The sequence below is a fragment of the Schistocerca nitens genome, chromosome 3 (assembly GCF_023898315.1).
Source record: "Schistocerca nitens isolate TAMUIC-IGC-003100 chromosome 3, iqSchNite1.1, whole genome shotgun sequence".
NCBI classification, from domain to species: Eukaryota; Metazoa; Arthropoda; class Insecta; order Orthoptera; family Acrididae; genus Schistocerca; species Schistocerca nitens.
Window position 1 is genome coordinate 956,488,551 of NC_064616.1, and position 14,348 is coordinate 956,502,898.

Below are 14,348 nucleotides of genomic sequence, written 5' to 3' on the forward strand. Positions count from 1 at the left end.
CTGTTGGTAATGTACGTCCGCAGCACCGGCAGATAGGGATTTTCCTAGGCGATAATCAGAGCTCAGCAGAGCGCGCCTGTTCATCCTTTTCTAACTTTGTTCAGTTTCGAGTAGCAGCAATTACTATTGGGTTAGCTGTGTGTCTCTCTTGAGATTTGAGTGGAAAGGAATTGGCTCCACATACCACTTCGTCTTAAACCTCACGATCTAAGTTAGGGACAACTTCACCTTTACTGTGTTTGTATGAATCTCCAATTTTAGCCAATTTGATGTTTTATATTTCCTGTGTCTCTTTTACTATTCTGCGTTTAATCTTAATAAATCATATTGTTATTTTGGACAGAACTTTCTTTCTGTTAATCAATAGAGCAACCCTATCATTCCTCACTATGCTAATGAAACCTTTGTTTATTTAACTTATTTATCAAATTAAATTATTGCAGGTGCCAAACTCTCTTCTACTCCACTAGCAGGGTTGATTAGAGTCAGTTCGCGTATTTGTTTTATCCTTGTGCAACAGCAAAAGTCGGAGTTAGAATAGGGGGGGCTTAGAGCATGATTTACACATGTGGATTCTAGTAGAATTTAGTGATAAATACACTACTAGCCCCGGCACCTCGCACTCTGTGTGACTGATAAACATGTTTGTTAATGTTCTTCATATGGGGGATCCCATTCAAAGGCCACCTTATTGTAAGTAAAATCCCTTTTCTAACTGGAAGTAATTTTAGGATGGTATTACAAATGTTGGATATTCCTCTAATATTACCTCCATATAGTCTGTTGTATGTCAGAAGGTTCTGTTGTACTAGTTTGATTGCGTTTGTGGTTGGTATCGAGGTGTACATGTTCTCTATGTCGAAAACAATAGGTGTGTTTTGACTTCACTTTTCACTGATCTGCAGTTCTTCGTTTCATAATGTTGCATCATGATTTTGTTAATGTGTTTTTTCACGTGGTATGATGGTGGAGTGCTGAAATTAGTATCAGGTCTCGTTGGAAAAAATGGACTGTGAACTTTGGATTGGCTTCTGTATGTGCGTGCTTTTGATCCCATCTGCATAATTTGTTGTCTTTGTTTACCTGTGAGTAGTTGTTTCACATCTTTCAGGTTGTCTTTATGTGTTTCAGGAAATGTAACATTTTATGAGATTTCAGTTCTGTGCTGTTGTTAGAGGATATGCAGTCTTTTGTTTTTTCCATATATCGTTCTTATTTGATCAGTACTGTGCTTTCTCTTAACCAGCTCTTGTGCTTATCATATTAGTAGACTGTAGTTTTCCTGTTAATTTCTTCGAGGTGTTGTTTTCTATATGAATTTTCTCTCTTTGTTCCTTTCATATGGTGACTATGTTGTTTATTTCTTCCTTCACTAATTCTCGTATTAGGCCAAAATTTAGAGTGTTATTTTCTTGTCTCTTCCTCTTTCTGTTACTTGAAAAGATTTACATTTCTGATATGTTCTAAGCTCATAATTATGTATGTCTGTTTATTATTTGATGGCAATTATCTATATCTGAAAATAGACTCTCCTAGATAGAATACTGGAGTTTCCTTAAACTTACATGTACAACACTATGTATTAATACCTGCAAACAACTTTCTGAATTTCAAGAAAAATCTTAAAATGTCAGAAATTATCCAAACTAACTCTCTTTACTCTGTTAGTAGTACCCATGTCAGGATTTCAGTTATTATTTGCCCTATGCTATGCCAGCTTTGGCATATAACTCCGTTTTATAAATAAAATTTAAGAACTCCTCTACAAAATCAGTAATAATATGAATACGTTCCCTCTGTAGTGACCCCGTATGTCTCCTCTTTAATGTAGAAATTTCTGCAATGAACCTGTAGTGTGCCTCAACGAATCACCTCATTCAGTTTCCCAGTGCCCTGACACGAAATTATTTCAGGCCTTCTTTCCCTCTTTTATAACTTCGCTCATTAAAGAAATTATTATCCAGTCTGAGTTGCCTGGATTACCCACAGAATTTATACAGTTCAAAAGTCTTGTAACCAACAAAGTGGTTGTGTGACTGCCCTTGCGTATCAGTAGTTATGTTATGATGAGTGATCGTGAGTAAGAAGCTACAGTAAGCGCAATAACATTACCTGACCTCACGTATGTGCATGTTTGGGTAGGCATTGCTCATGATGTGCGATCCACTCTTCCCCTATCTGTCCGAACGCACAATACGGTGGTATGTGCAGCGTCGCTTCCGCATAGATTCGTAAAGAGGGGCATGGGCGGGAGCGCGCATTTATGCGTCGTGCTACCGAGGTAGCTATACATTATAAAAGTGTACATTGTGCAACAAATAGTGTGAACATAGGGATTAAGCATACTGAGGAGTGTAAAAGCATTGCATTCGTTACTTAGAATCGTATCACGTAGCACATATCAACCAGTAGGAACATTTTCAGGAATATGATAAAGAAAAAATGGCACAGAGTATACATCTTTCCAGAGGTAGATATTTTCCCCTAATTCAAGCAATATTCAAGAAATAAATAATTATCAGGTACTACACACTTTGTGAAGCAGCCTTTGTCCTTACTCTCGGTTCCAGTTATATCCATGCCGCATTTCAGCGAAATCTGTTCAATGGGTGAATCGTGAAAACTTAATAGACACAGGTACTTACTCATTTATAATATTCCTATGGATAAAGGTTCCATTACGGTATCGTTTTTACTCATGATCCGTTTTCGATGAAAATAAGGCTTAAACGGTGCCCTAAGCTATGCTCAAGTTCGGGGCCTACTTGTGGAAACATGAAAGTGATTTGCGTGTTCATACAGCCAACCAGACATATACGAAAACTTAAAATTACGCCATCTATTTTTTCCTGTCCAGACTTTGATTAAATGAACCCTATACGGTACCCCAGTCTATGTCCAAGTTACCTGTGAAAATCGCATGACAGTTCGTCCAGTAGTTTTGGAGATTAGCGTGTTCAAACAGAGTAAGAGGCGCAAAAGACGATTTTAGTAAAACTTTAGTAAAACTTTCCGTTCCTCGAAAGGGACTTCTAATCAAATTGCGTGCCTACTGAGTACCGTCACAATTTTGCGACTGGAATCGTGTTTTCGCGTCAGAAAGGTCACGGTTCATAGTAGCTGACGTAGATTAATCGATAAAACCAGAAGTAATATCTGGAATTCCCAAAGGAAGTGTTACAGGACCTCTGCTGTCCATAAATCTATGTAAACGTTTTAGGAGAAAATCTGACAAACCCTCTTGGATTGTTTACAGTTGATGCTGTTATTTACTGTCTCGTGAAGTGATCAGAAGATGAAAAGCTTTGGTAAAACTATTTAAATATGGTATAAGGTATAATGAGCAGTGTCAATTCGTCCACATGCCTTCAAAGAGGAATGTGCTAAATTTCGGTTACACGTTAAATTACCCAAATCTAAAGACTGCTCCTTTTTAATGAATACTTAAGGTCTACAATAACTAGTAAGTTAGATTGGAACGATCACATTCATGATGTTATGGGGAAACCGAACCAAAAACTGCGTTTTATCGGCAGAACACTTAAGATGAAACGGGTTTAGTAAAGTGACTGCCTTCACTACGTTTGTGCGTGCTCTTCTAGATTAATGCTGTGCCGTATAGGATTCACATTTGATAGGATTGACGGATGACATTGAAACGTTCAAAGAAAGGCAGATGGTTTTGTTTTATCATGAAATAGAAGAGAGAGCATCACAAAAATTTGTCGCGCCTTGAAGTAACAATCATTAACACAAAGGCATTCCTCGGCACAGCAGGAGCGTTTCCCAAACTTTCAGCCACCGAGTGGGAAAATATTCTGAAGTTACCCACCTACACAAGAAGAAATGATCATCATAATAAAATAACAGAAATCTGCGCTCGCTCGGGAAGATTTAAGTGTTCGTTTCTCCCGCAGGCTATTTGAGAGTGGAACGGTCGCGATATAGACAGAATGTGGTTCCAAGGACTCTCTGCCACACATTTAATTGTGAACTGAGGAGTAGTCGTTTAGATGTATATGTAGATACAGATTTTGTTCGCGACGTGGCAGTACCGTCCATGACGTGAAGGTGGCGCATAACACGAGAAGATGCCGTCCACTAAGTGGACTGCCCCCTCGGCCATGGAGCGACGAGATGTATGCGCCTGGTGCTATTTGGATGATCCCAGACACGACGCTGGCCGCCGCTGCTCCCTGTTCCACTGCCAGTCGACGTTTAGTGGCCATCGTCTACTTCCCCGGGACGCAGTGGCATCACCATTGACTGCTTTCGATGGAGAGGACACGAACTGTGCGCCCTCTGCATTTCCGGTAGATTCGGAGACCTTACTGCTCGGCTCTACTTCCTGTCGCGCTGCCGATACAACGCGTAGCTGCGGCATGCCAATGCGAAGCCGTCCACTGCCGGTGCGACTACACATTTGGTTTCGTGTCAAACTGCCGCCAATTTAAATTCCACACTGCTGTTACCGCACAACATAAGGACCTAGAGGCTACACACTAACTGCGTAACCAACAATAGACCAGCTACAATCTGGAACCACGCGGCCGCTACGGTCGCAGGTTCGAATCCTACCTCGGGGCATGGTTGTGTGTGATGTCATTAGGTTAGTTAGGTTTAAGTAGTTCTAAGTTCTAGCGGACTGATGACCTTAGAAGTTAAGTCCCATAGTGCTCAGAGCCACAGAGCCATTTGAACCATTTGAACAATAGACTCGAATAGTTCGTCTAGCGAGAAAACAAAATACGAAATAAAGTTCTCAAACGAGATAACAAATAGAGTTCTGTGTTAGAAGCAAAATGTTCAAGATTATCAGAGAAATCTCATTTGCAATTCAATTTCGGACCAGTAGGACCTTTCTCAAGAACACCGGAAGCTTTATATCCCGTTATCGATGTTGGCAATGCACGACCAAATTACATTTGTGTTTCGAATCATCCTGACGTCTGAGTGAACGGTCCTACACCGTCACTTTAGAGACCATATACACACATCAAAAAAAGCTTTGTATCACCCGGCTTCCCAGAACTTCTGAAAATAGACGTTGACTGTGTATATTGTATCACAGACTCAGTCCCTTTGACTGTTCAGAGGTCCCGGCGGAGGTTCGAGTCCTCCCTCGGGCATGGGTGTGTGTGTTCGTCTTTAGGCTAATTTAGGTTAGGTAGTGTGTAAGCTTAGGGACTGATGACCTTAGAAGGTAACTCCAATAAGATTTCACACACATTTGAACTTTTTTTTTTTTTTTTTTTGACTGTTCAGAGATGTCACTAAACCCGCCAAAAGATGTAATCAACCATGCATGAGCAGTGAATATTAGACGGAGGGGTCAGACAGCCGATCAGTTCCAGTCATTCCACGAGGAAGGAGGTACACTTCTCGTATTGTCTGTAGTTCAACTATGCCTAGACGGTTCTACTGCAGTGGATGACCGCTACCAACGGATTATGACTCGGAGAAACCCTGAAAGCAACGCCACCATATTGAATAACGCTTTTCGTGCGGCCACAGGACGTCGTGTTACGACTCAATCTGTGGGCAATAGGCTGCATGGTGCGCAACCACTCCCGATGTCCACGGTGAGGTACATTTTTGCAACCACAACACCACGAAGGCCGGTACAGATGAGCCCAACAATATGCCGAATGGACTGCCCAAGATTGGCATCGCGTACTCTTCACCGATGAGTGATGCATATGCCTTCAACCAGACAATCGTCGGAGACGTGCTTGGAGGCAACCCGGCCAGGCTTAACACCTTAGACATACTGTCCAGCTAGTGCTGCAAGTTGAAGGTATCCTGCTGTTTTGGGGTGGCATTATGTGGGGCCGACGTACACCGCTGGTGGTCATGGAAGTCTTCGTAAGCGTTGTACGGTACGCGAATGCCATCCTGCGACCGATAGTGCAACCATGTTGGCAACATATACGCGAGGCATTCGTCTTCATGGCAGAGACGACAATTCGCGCCCCCCCCCGTGCACTTCTTGTGAATGACTTCCTTCGTGATAATGACATCGCTTGACTAGAGTGGCCAGCTTGTTCTCCAGATATTAACCCTATCGAACATACATTGAAAAAGACTGTTTACGGTCGACGTGACCCACCAACCACTCTGAGGAACCTACGCCGAGTCGTCGTTGAGGAGTGGGACAATCTGGACAAACAGTGCCTTGATGAACTTGTGGATAGTATGCCACGACGAATACAGGCATGCATCAATGCAAGAGGAAGTGCTACTGGGTATTAGAGGTTCCGCTGTGTACAGCAATCTGGACCACCACCTCTGAAGGTCTCGCTGTATGGTGGTTCAACATGCAATGTGTGGTTTTCATTAGCAATGAAATGGGCGGAAATTAGGTTTATGTTGACCTCTATTCCAATTTTCTGTACAGGTTCAGGAACTCTCGGAATAGAGTTGATGCAAAATTTTTTCATGTGTTTATTAAACTTACAGATAAAGTTTAAGCATTTGTTAGCAAGAAAGTAAGTAATCCAATCAAACTCAGAAATAAAAATTTTATGATGTGAATTCCATAGGATTAATGACATTGGTGAGATCACAGTGTTGTATTTTAAATAAAACACGCGTTTAATAAGCTAAAGATCACACGTACACGATAGATGGCCGATCATGCACTGCAGAATCCAAAGAAAATACACTTAAGCAATAACAAATTACGGAGTTCCATAACATGTAGTGCAAAGCATGCAGTGTAGCAGGGCATTGTAAACAGGGACGCATGTGAGTAATTTTCATATAATTTGCATTGTTCATGATATTACAGAAACTAAGTATTTAACACGTTTGTCTATAATGAAACATTACACTAAAATTTAATAATAAATATGACAGAATAAGTGTTCAGAGAATTCCATAAAAAGATTATTTAGAATTTGCCTCTCAGATTATCCACCAGTGTCAAGCTTCTTATCTGATATTAATGATGCCCCTTCTTTCGGTGCGTTTGGTAACTGCATGAAAGACTCAAATGTATCCATCTTTCGAGCCTCCAACTATATATCGCCGTATCTGATAACGTTGTAGAAGGGATCTTAAAAGAAAATACGGCAAGACCGTTAAAGTTTCAATTAACAATCCGTTTGTGACGTTATAAGGAGCGGGCTCGAGAGGCAGTGGTGTGCGTATCTGATGGTGCAGACAGGTGTCACGGTTGGGCTACGCCAACAGACTCAGGAAGAGTTAACTAATGCTGCTGGCTGAGCGCGTGAATGGTGGACTCTTCCCGATGACTGGAATGGGCATACTGGCTGAGAAGGGTGGAGACGAGACAAAGGCTACTAATATTATAGAAACGATATATATATATATATATATATATATATATATATATAAAACTTAATTTATTTGTGATTAAATTACCTCTAGAACGTAAAAACGTTATGGAGAGGAACTAAATACACCAGCGAAATGGGGATGATGAGATGAACACATTGCAACCACAAACATGATTCTAGGATACTTATTGCGTAAGATAATACATGTTTAAAAATGACGGATAAATTTTGTAAATTGCGCAAACATGGCGTAAAGACTGTTTTCAAACCGACAAGGAAGATCAAAGAGTGTCTTAGATCGGCGAAGGAGAAAAGAGACCCGCTTGCAATGTCGGGAATATACCGCATACCATGCACATGCGGAAAAGTTTATGTGGTGTCACCGCTAGACACCACACTTGCTAGGTGGTAACTTAAATCGGCCGCGGTCCTGTAGTACATGTCGGACCCGCGTGTCGCCACTGTGTATTCGCAAACGTAGCGCCACCACAGGGCAGGTCACAAGACACGGACTTGACCTCGCCCCAGTTGTACGGACGACATAGCTTGCGACTAGACCTACCAAGTATTCCTCTCATTTGCCGAGAGACAGATTAAATAGCCTTCAGCTAGTCCATCGCTACTACCTAGCAAGGCGCCATGTGTATCATTGCTAATTGCTTACTACTATGCAAGAGATGTATTTCAACAAGAACAAGACTACATTAAAGTTAAGTATATTAAAATCTCTCTTCTTTTCTTTATAGTTTTCATCCAGTCTCCTGTTTCAGAATTTACGCCCGTCTGCGTTAGTTTCGCGTGCACCTAGCCACTCATTGTGTCGAGACCTTAGGGAATCGACACAACAGTTTATGTCGGAATGACTGGACGATCCATTAACACCAGGATCAAGGAGCATAAGCGACATTGCAGGTTGGGGCAGGTGGAGAAATCGGCCGTGGCAGAACACGCACTGAATGAGACCGACCACGTAATAAAATTCGCCGACACGAAAGTTCTGGCTGTAGAGAACCACTATCACACGCGCTTGTTCAGAGAAGCTGTAGAAACACAAAAACACGCGAACAGTTTGAACAAGAAAGAGGAAAGCCTTAAGGTAACCGGATCCTGGCTTCCCGTACTGCAGCGAATCACCGTCGCAGGTAGCAAGAGGAGAACCGCACCGGAAATGACCGCGGAGAAGCCCTCGGACGTTGGCGCGCCAGGTACATAAAGTCTGCGGCCGCGAGCTCGGCTCCAGTTCACCACCGGCAATGGAGTGTGAAGCTTTGACAATGCCAGCCACTCGTGCTGGCGAAACGTCAGAAAAATCATTAGATGAACGTCGGCCGAAGAACCCGAGACAGAAGCCAATAGGCAGTTTGTCAACAACTGACTTACTGGAACAAGCTGAGTATATGTGCGTCATATGAAAGCTGATGGAATTTCATATCAGGCATGTGTGTACAAAATATCAGCTTGGTTTATAAAACTCTAGGTGTCTGCATCCTTACCTAATGTTCTTGGTGGATGAATAGCCGCAAGTTATAATTTCATTAGTATTATCATGTCTTTATGGTTGGTTGTTTGATTTGGGGGAGGGGACCAAAGAGCGATATCAACGGTCCCATCGGATTAGGGAAGGATAAGGAAGGAAATCGGCCGTGTCCCTTCATAGGAACCGTCCCGGTATTTGGCGGAAGCGAATTAGGGAAATCAGTTTAAGAGAAGCCTAAAGGATTTATTGGTGGCCACCTACTTCTACTCCATTGATGAATTTCTCAGTAGAATCTAACATCTGCACCATTTCAGTGCAGTAATGTGTTCATTGTAAATAAGTATTATAGCAGTTGTATTACATGTTTATTACTTTATAAATAAATAAATATTTTTTTATTTTAAATTCAGTGCATTAGTATTTGTAAAATGATCCTTTCATATAGTGTTCATTAAAAAATGACTATTATTCCACTTGGGACTTGTGGAATGGTATATTAGCTTATTTGTTTGAGTTGTAAATATTTGTCATGTATTGTTGTTTCTCTGACATGTTCTACATCCTGGAGAACCTCCTCACTATGGATCAATTGGAATGAAAGTAAATCTAAACTTATCTAAACTAAAATGTAAAACCGAAATCAGGATGGCAGGACGCGGGTTTGAAGCATCGTCCTTTCGAATGCGATTACCGTATGCTAACCACTGTGCCAAATCGCTAGCTTTTTCTTGGTGTATTTTGCCACACTACAAAAATTGATGTAGGCATCCTTCGTTTGTTAGTAACTTGTTTAATTCTGAGTCGATGCTTTAATGAAAGTTCACAGTCTCACAAAAATTTTCTAGTCTTAGAGTATATGTGAATGTGTAATTATAAGGCGCGATTCGTTTGAGGGCGTTGCTGCACTGTATATACAAAGTGGTGCAATTGAACTGAGTATATACATTGAAGCGCCAAAGAAAATGGTATCGGCATGCCTATTCAAATACAGATGTATGGAACAGCCAGAATGGGGCGCTCCGGTCGGCAACGCCTACATAATACAACAAGTGTCTGGCGCAGTTGTTAGATCGGTTACTGCTGCTACAATGGCAAGTTACCAATATTTAAGTGAATCTAAACGAGGTGTTCTAGTAGGCGCACGAGCGATGGAACACAGCATCTCCGAGGTAGCGGTGAAGTGGGGATTTTCCCACACGACCGTTTTGGTGTGGGGTGATATGGGAACCACGATGCGTCTAGATATGGCTCTGACAGGTGACACGTACGTAAACATCCTGTCTGATCACCTGTATCCATTCATGACCATTGTGCATTCCGGCGGACTTCAGAAATTCCAACAGGACAATTCGACACCCACTACGTCCAGAATTGCTACAGCGTGGCTCCAGGAACACTTTACCCCAAACATGAACATTATTAAGCATATCTGGGATGCCATGCAACGTGCTGTTCTCCACCACCTCGTACTCTTACGGATTTATGGAAAGCCCTGGAGGATTCATGGTGTCAAATCCCTCCGGCACTATTTCAGATATTAGTCGAGTCCATGCAACGTCGCGTTGTGGCACATCTGTGAGCCCGGGGGACCATACACGATATTGGGCAGGTGTACCAGTTTCTTTGGCTCTTCATTGTATAAGCACGGAGATTTAGGGAAGTGTTTAATGAGTTCGTTGTGTTTCTTTTTTTAATGTGCTAGGGGTAAACGCGGATACGTAAACTATAGCTATGCAGTTACTAGCTGCGTAAAACACAGGAGCAACGTGCTGTGCTCTTGTCTTGGCTGCCGAAGGACAGACATCGGATAATGAAGAATTATTACAGGGCAATTAAGGCGAAACGTCCGGGCAAACTGTAACGTTGGGTGCTGCTGCTTCATGATACCGCTCGTTGCCAAATCGAAAATTTCGGAACGCAGAAGTTACGCTAACGCAAATGGAAGACACTGTAGCGACTTCCCTATGGTCCCAATCTGCCCGAAAGCGATTATGACGCCTTCGGTCACTCAGTCGAGAGACAGTGCGGCTAAGGAGACGTGCGCAGTTTAAATGTTTTAAAACTGGAGTGGACATAGAATAATTTCGTGAGCGTGATTCAAAGGCTCTAATGTTTTAGTCTACTTAGGTTTTTCGAGTATGCCTTGAATTATTGATTTTTCAGTGACTACCCGAATTTTATCCTGATTTTCGGGACCTGAGTCAGGTGTGAACTCTGAGTATTTGCTGCAGTTGTTATTGATGCTCTTGTGTAGTGAACGTATTCTGTTTTTATTGCAGCTGTCACTTAGGACACTGTACTTCAGCTTACGTCACGATTATTAATGTGTAGCTGTACGTTTTGGCTTTGATTGTTTCCTCGAGTTTCCATGAAGCATGCAAGTATCTAAAATAATAACGTAAATAAATTACGGTACCGGTGTAGCCATCAAGGTTTCAACGCCGTAGCCTGGCGAAGAAGGATGCTACCCCCGCTTCACCTGGTGCTACTATTGTAGGTGATGCTTCCAGTGTTGTTTTGAATACTTATTGTCTAGTTCAGCTCGTAACGTCTACGTTGAATGGGTAAGATGAATATTAGTCTGCATAGTAAAGATAGTTGCGTTTCCTGTGCCGCAAGTATGATATGACCGACACCACTTTGCAATACGACCCCTCAAGCTTCAAAAACTTCTTGAAGAAAATATTGTTAGCTAATTTTAGCGTTGTAACTCAAGTTCAAAGTTGCTTCGACATAAACCACCATGTTTGCTAGGAATCATGGTTCATAACAGATATTTGAACCAATGATTCCTTATCTTACTAATTCATCGGAAATTACTGACTATCCAATGTAAACTTTCATCCAAATATTCACCGGGGTATGACGTTAGAGGACGTTGGCAGGTAATTGACATCATCTCGCCAAAATTAGTTCTGCATAGGAATCACAAATACGTGAAAGTATCGACTACTTTGACATATGACCACAGTAACTGCATATAATACACTTAACAAACTTAAAAATTTTTCATTAGATTAATTGTCACTGTCGTGATTTGTTGCTAGAAGCATGAATGCTAATTTCTTTCAGTAGTGTTTCAGCAGTAAAATTAATAAGAGAGTTTTATGTTTCATGTCTTTCATGTATATATGGACTCACCTCCCTTCGTGAAGTTGAGATTATCCTTCAGTGTTGTTGGCAAATGAATTGTGTTTAGAGCTCAGGTTGATGTGGTGCAGTCAAATTAAAATATAAAGTTTTACTTTGCAACGATTGTGCTACAGTGTATGAGGGGAGGGGGGGGGGGGGGGAAGATCGTTGTGGTCTGGCCTGTTTCCAGGAGTGGAGAGTTTTTGTTACGCAGTTTACATCCCAGAATGCAGCGGGAAAAGAGAGGCAGATGGCAACTTAGAACTAGCCTTTCTGTTGTCAATAACTATTACTTTCTACATGCTTATGTTAGAATAATGAATCTGAATAATTAATAAAATGGTTAAAATGGTTCTGAGCACTTTGGGACTTAACATCTGAGGTCATCATTCCCCTAGAACTTAGAACTACTTAAAGCTACCTAACCTAAGGACATCACACACACCTATGCCCGAGGCAGGATTCGAACCTGCGACTGTAGCGGTCGCGTGGCTCCGGACTGAAGCACCTGAATAACTACCTTATCCCTGCGGATCCGGGGGTGAGAATAGGCCCGAGGTATTCCTGCCTCTCGTAAGATGCGACTAAAAGCAGTCTTACACGTTTCGGCTTCATGTGAAGGTCCCCTGTAGGGTTTGACCTCCAGTATTCAAAACTTTTCCGAAGGCCGAGCCAATTGGGGAAGGGCACGTGACATGGTGCATCGTGTCCATCGTGTACTGAGACCTACACTGAGGCCAAGCAGAAGTTTTAACGCCTCCATCCTATTCATATGACTTCCTCTTACACTGCCGCCACACCTGTTCTGGCCCCATCAACTCCACCTACCCTAATCACGTCTCAGGGCCAGAAGGCTACACCTGCCCCTCGATGATGGGGGGCAATTCCCGCCCTGTTGCTCCTGCACCGCCTACTTCGGGAGCAACAATCCCCCCCCTCCCCCCCCGTCCCCAGACATTGAGGACGTCTGTCCCCACTTCCAAGCCAGAGAAGCGTACCACTTCTTTGGCTCATCTCGCACGGAAGGGGTCCCTTGTGTCCCTTCCTTCCCAGGTTTCTCCTAGTGGGAAGGATGACGCCCTCCAGTGGCTGACATGCCCAGACGTCGCTGGTTGTGGGGCTTCATAATCCTGCTCAGTCCTGGAGACTGAATCCTTGAAGCACTCCCAGACAGTGAAATCAAAGGAGCAGTGGGAGAAGTGAAAAAAGAAGACTCCTAAGACCAAGGAAATTGCTGTGGCACCCCTACCACCGCTACCTACCAGTTCTGTGTCTGAGGATGCAGTGGAGATTCTGGAATCTCTTGAGGACCTAGATCTCGCCTCTACCTCAGACGCAATGCTTCCAGATTCAGGCTCTCCTTCAGTGGCAGTAGATGACCCGACAGTGTAATAATCTGCCTGCTCGGTCCCTTCACACGTTTTCGGGCCGCGGACGACGTCATTCTTCAGTGGAATTGCAGCGGCTTTTTGACACCACCTTGCTGAGCTCCAACAACTTCTCAGCCTTCACCTTTTTTTCTGCATTGCTCTGCAGGAAACTTGGTTTCCGGCGATGTGAACCCCCGCCCTCCATGGCTATCGGGGTTATTATAAGAATCGGGCAGCTTATGAGAGGGTATCTGGTGGAGTAGGCATCTACGTCCTTAAGTCTCTTTACAGCGAGTGTGTACCTCTTCAAACACCTTCAGAGGCTATCGTTGTCAGGGCGTAGATGCCTCAGGCTGTTACTGTCTGCAGTCTATATCTTCCACCGCATGGTGATGTCCCACAGCATCTATTGGCGGCACTGATAGCCCAACTGCCGCCACCTTTTCTGTTACTGGTCGACTTCAACTCCCATAACCCTTTGTGGGTTGGATCGGTGACAAATGATCGAACCACTGTCGTTGAGCAAGTGTTGGCACAGCTCGACCTTTCCCTCTTAAATAATGGTGCCTCCACACATTTCAGTGTGGCGCATGGCACGTACTCAGCCATCAACCTTTCTGACTGCAGCCCTGGCCTTCTACCATCCGTCCAGTGGGATGCACTTGACGACTTGTGCTGTAGTGATCACTCTCCGATTTTTCTGTCACTGCCACAGCATCACTCTTCTAGGCGCCTCCCCAGATGGGCTATGACTAAGGATGATTGAGACTCGTTCGCCTCCATTGCCACTACTGAGCCTCTTTCTCATGACGCCATTGATAAGGTGGTTCACTCGATCACAACTGACATCGTTTCTGCAGCGGAATCTGCCTTTCCCTGTTCTTCTGGGTCCCCTCAGCGAAGGGCTGTGCCTTGGTGGTCCCCGGAGATCGCTGAGGTGTTTAGAGATAGCAGGCGGGCCCTCTAGCGTCATAAGCGGCACCCGTCACTGGAACACCTCACAGCCTTTAACCCATTGACTGCTGAAGGCGCGCCACCTGCTTGGGGCTGAGGCGCCGCTCGGCCTGC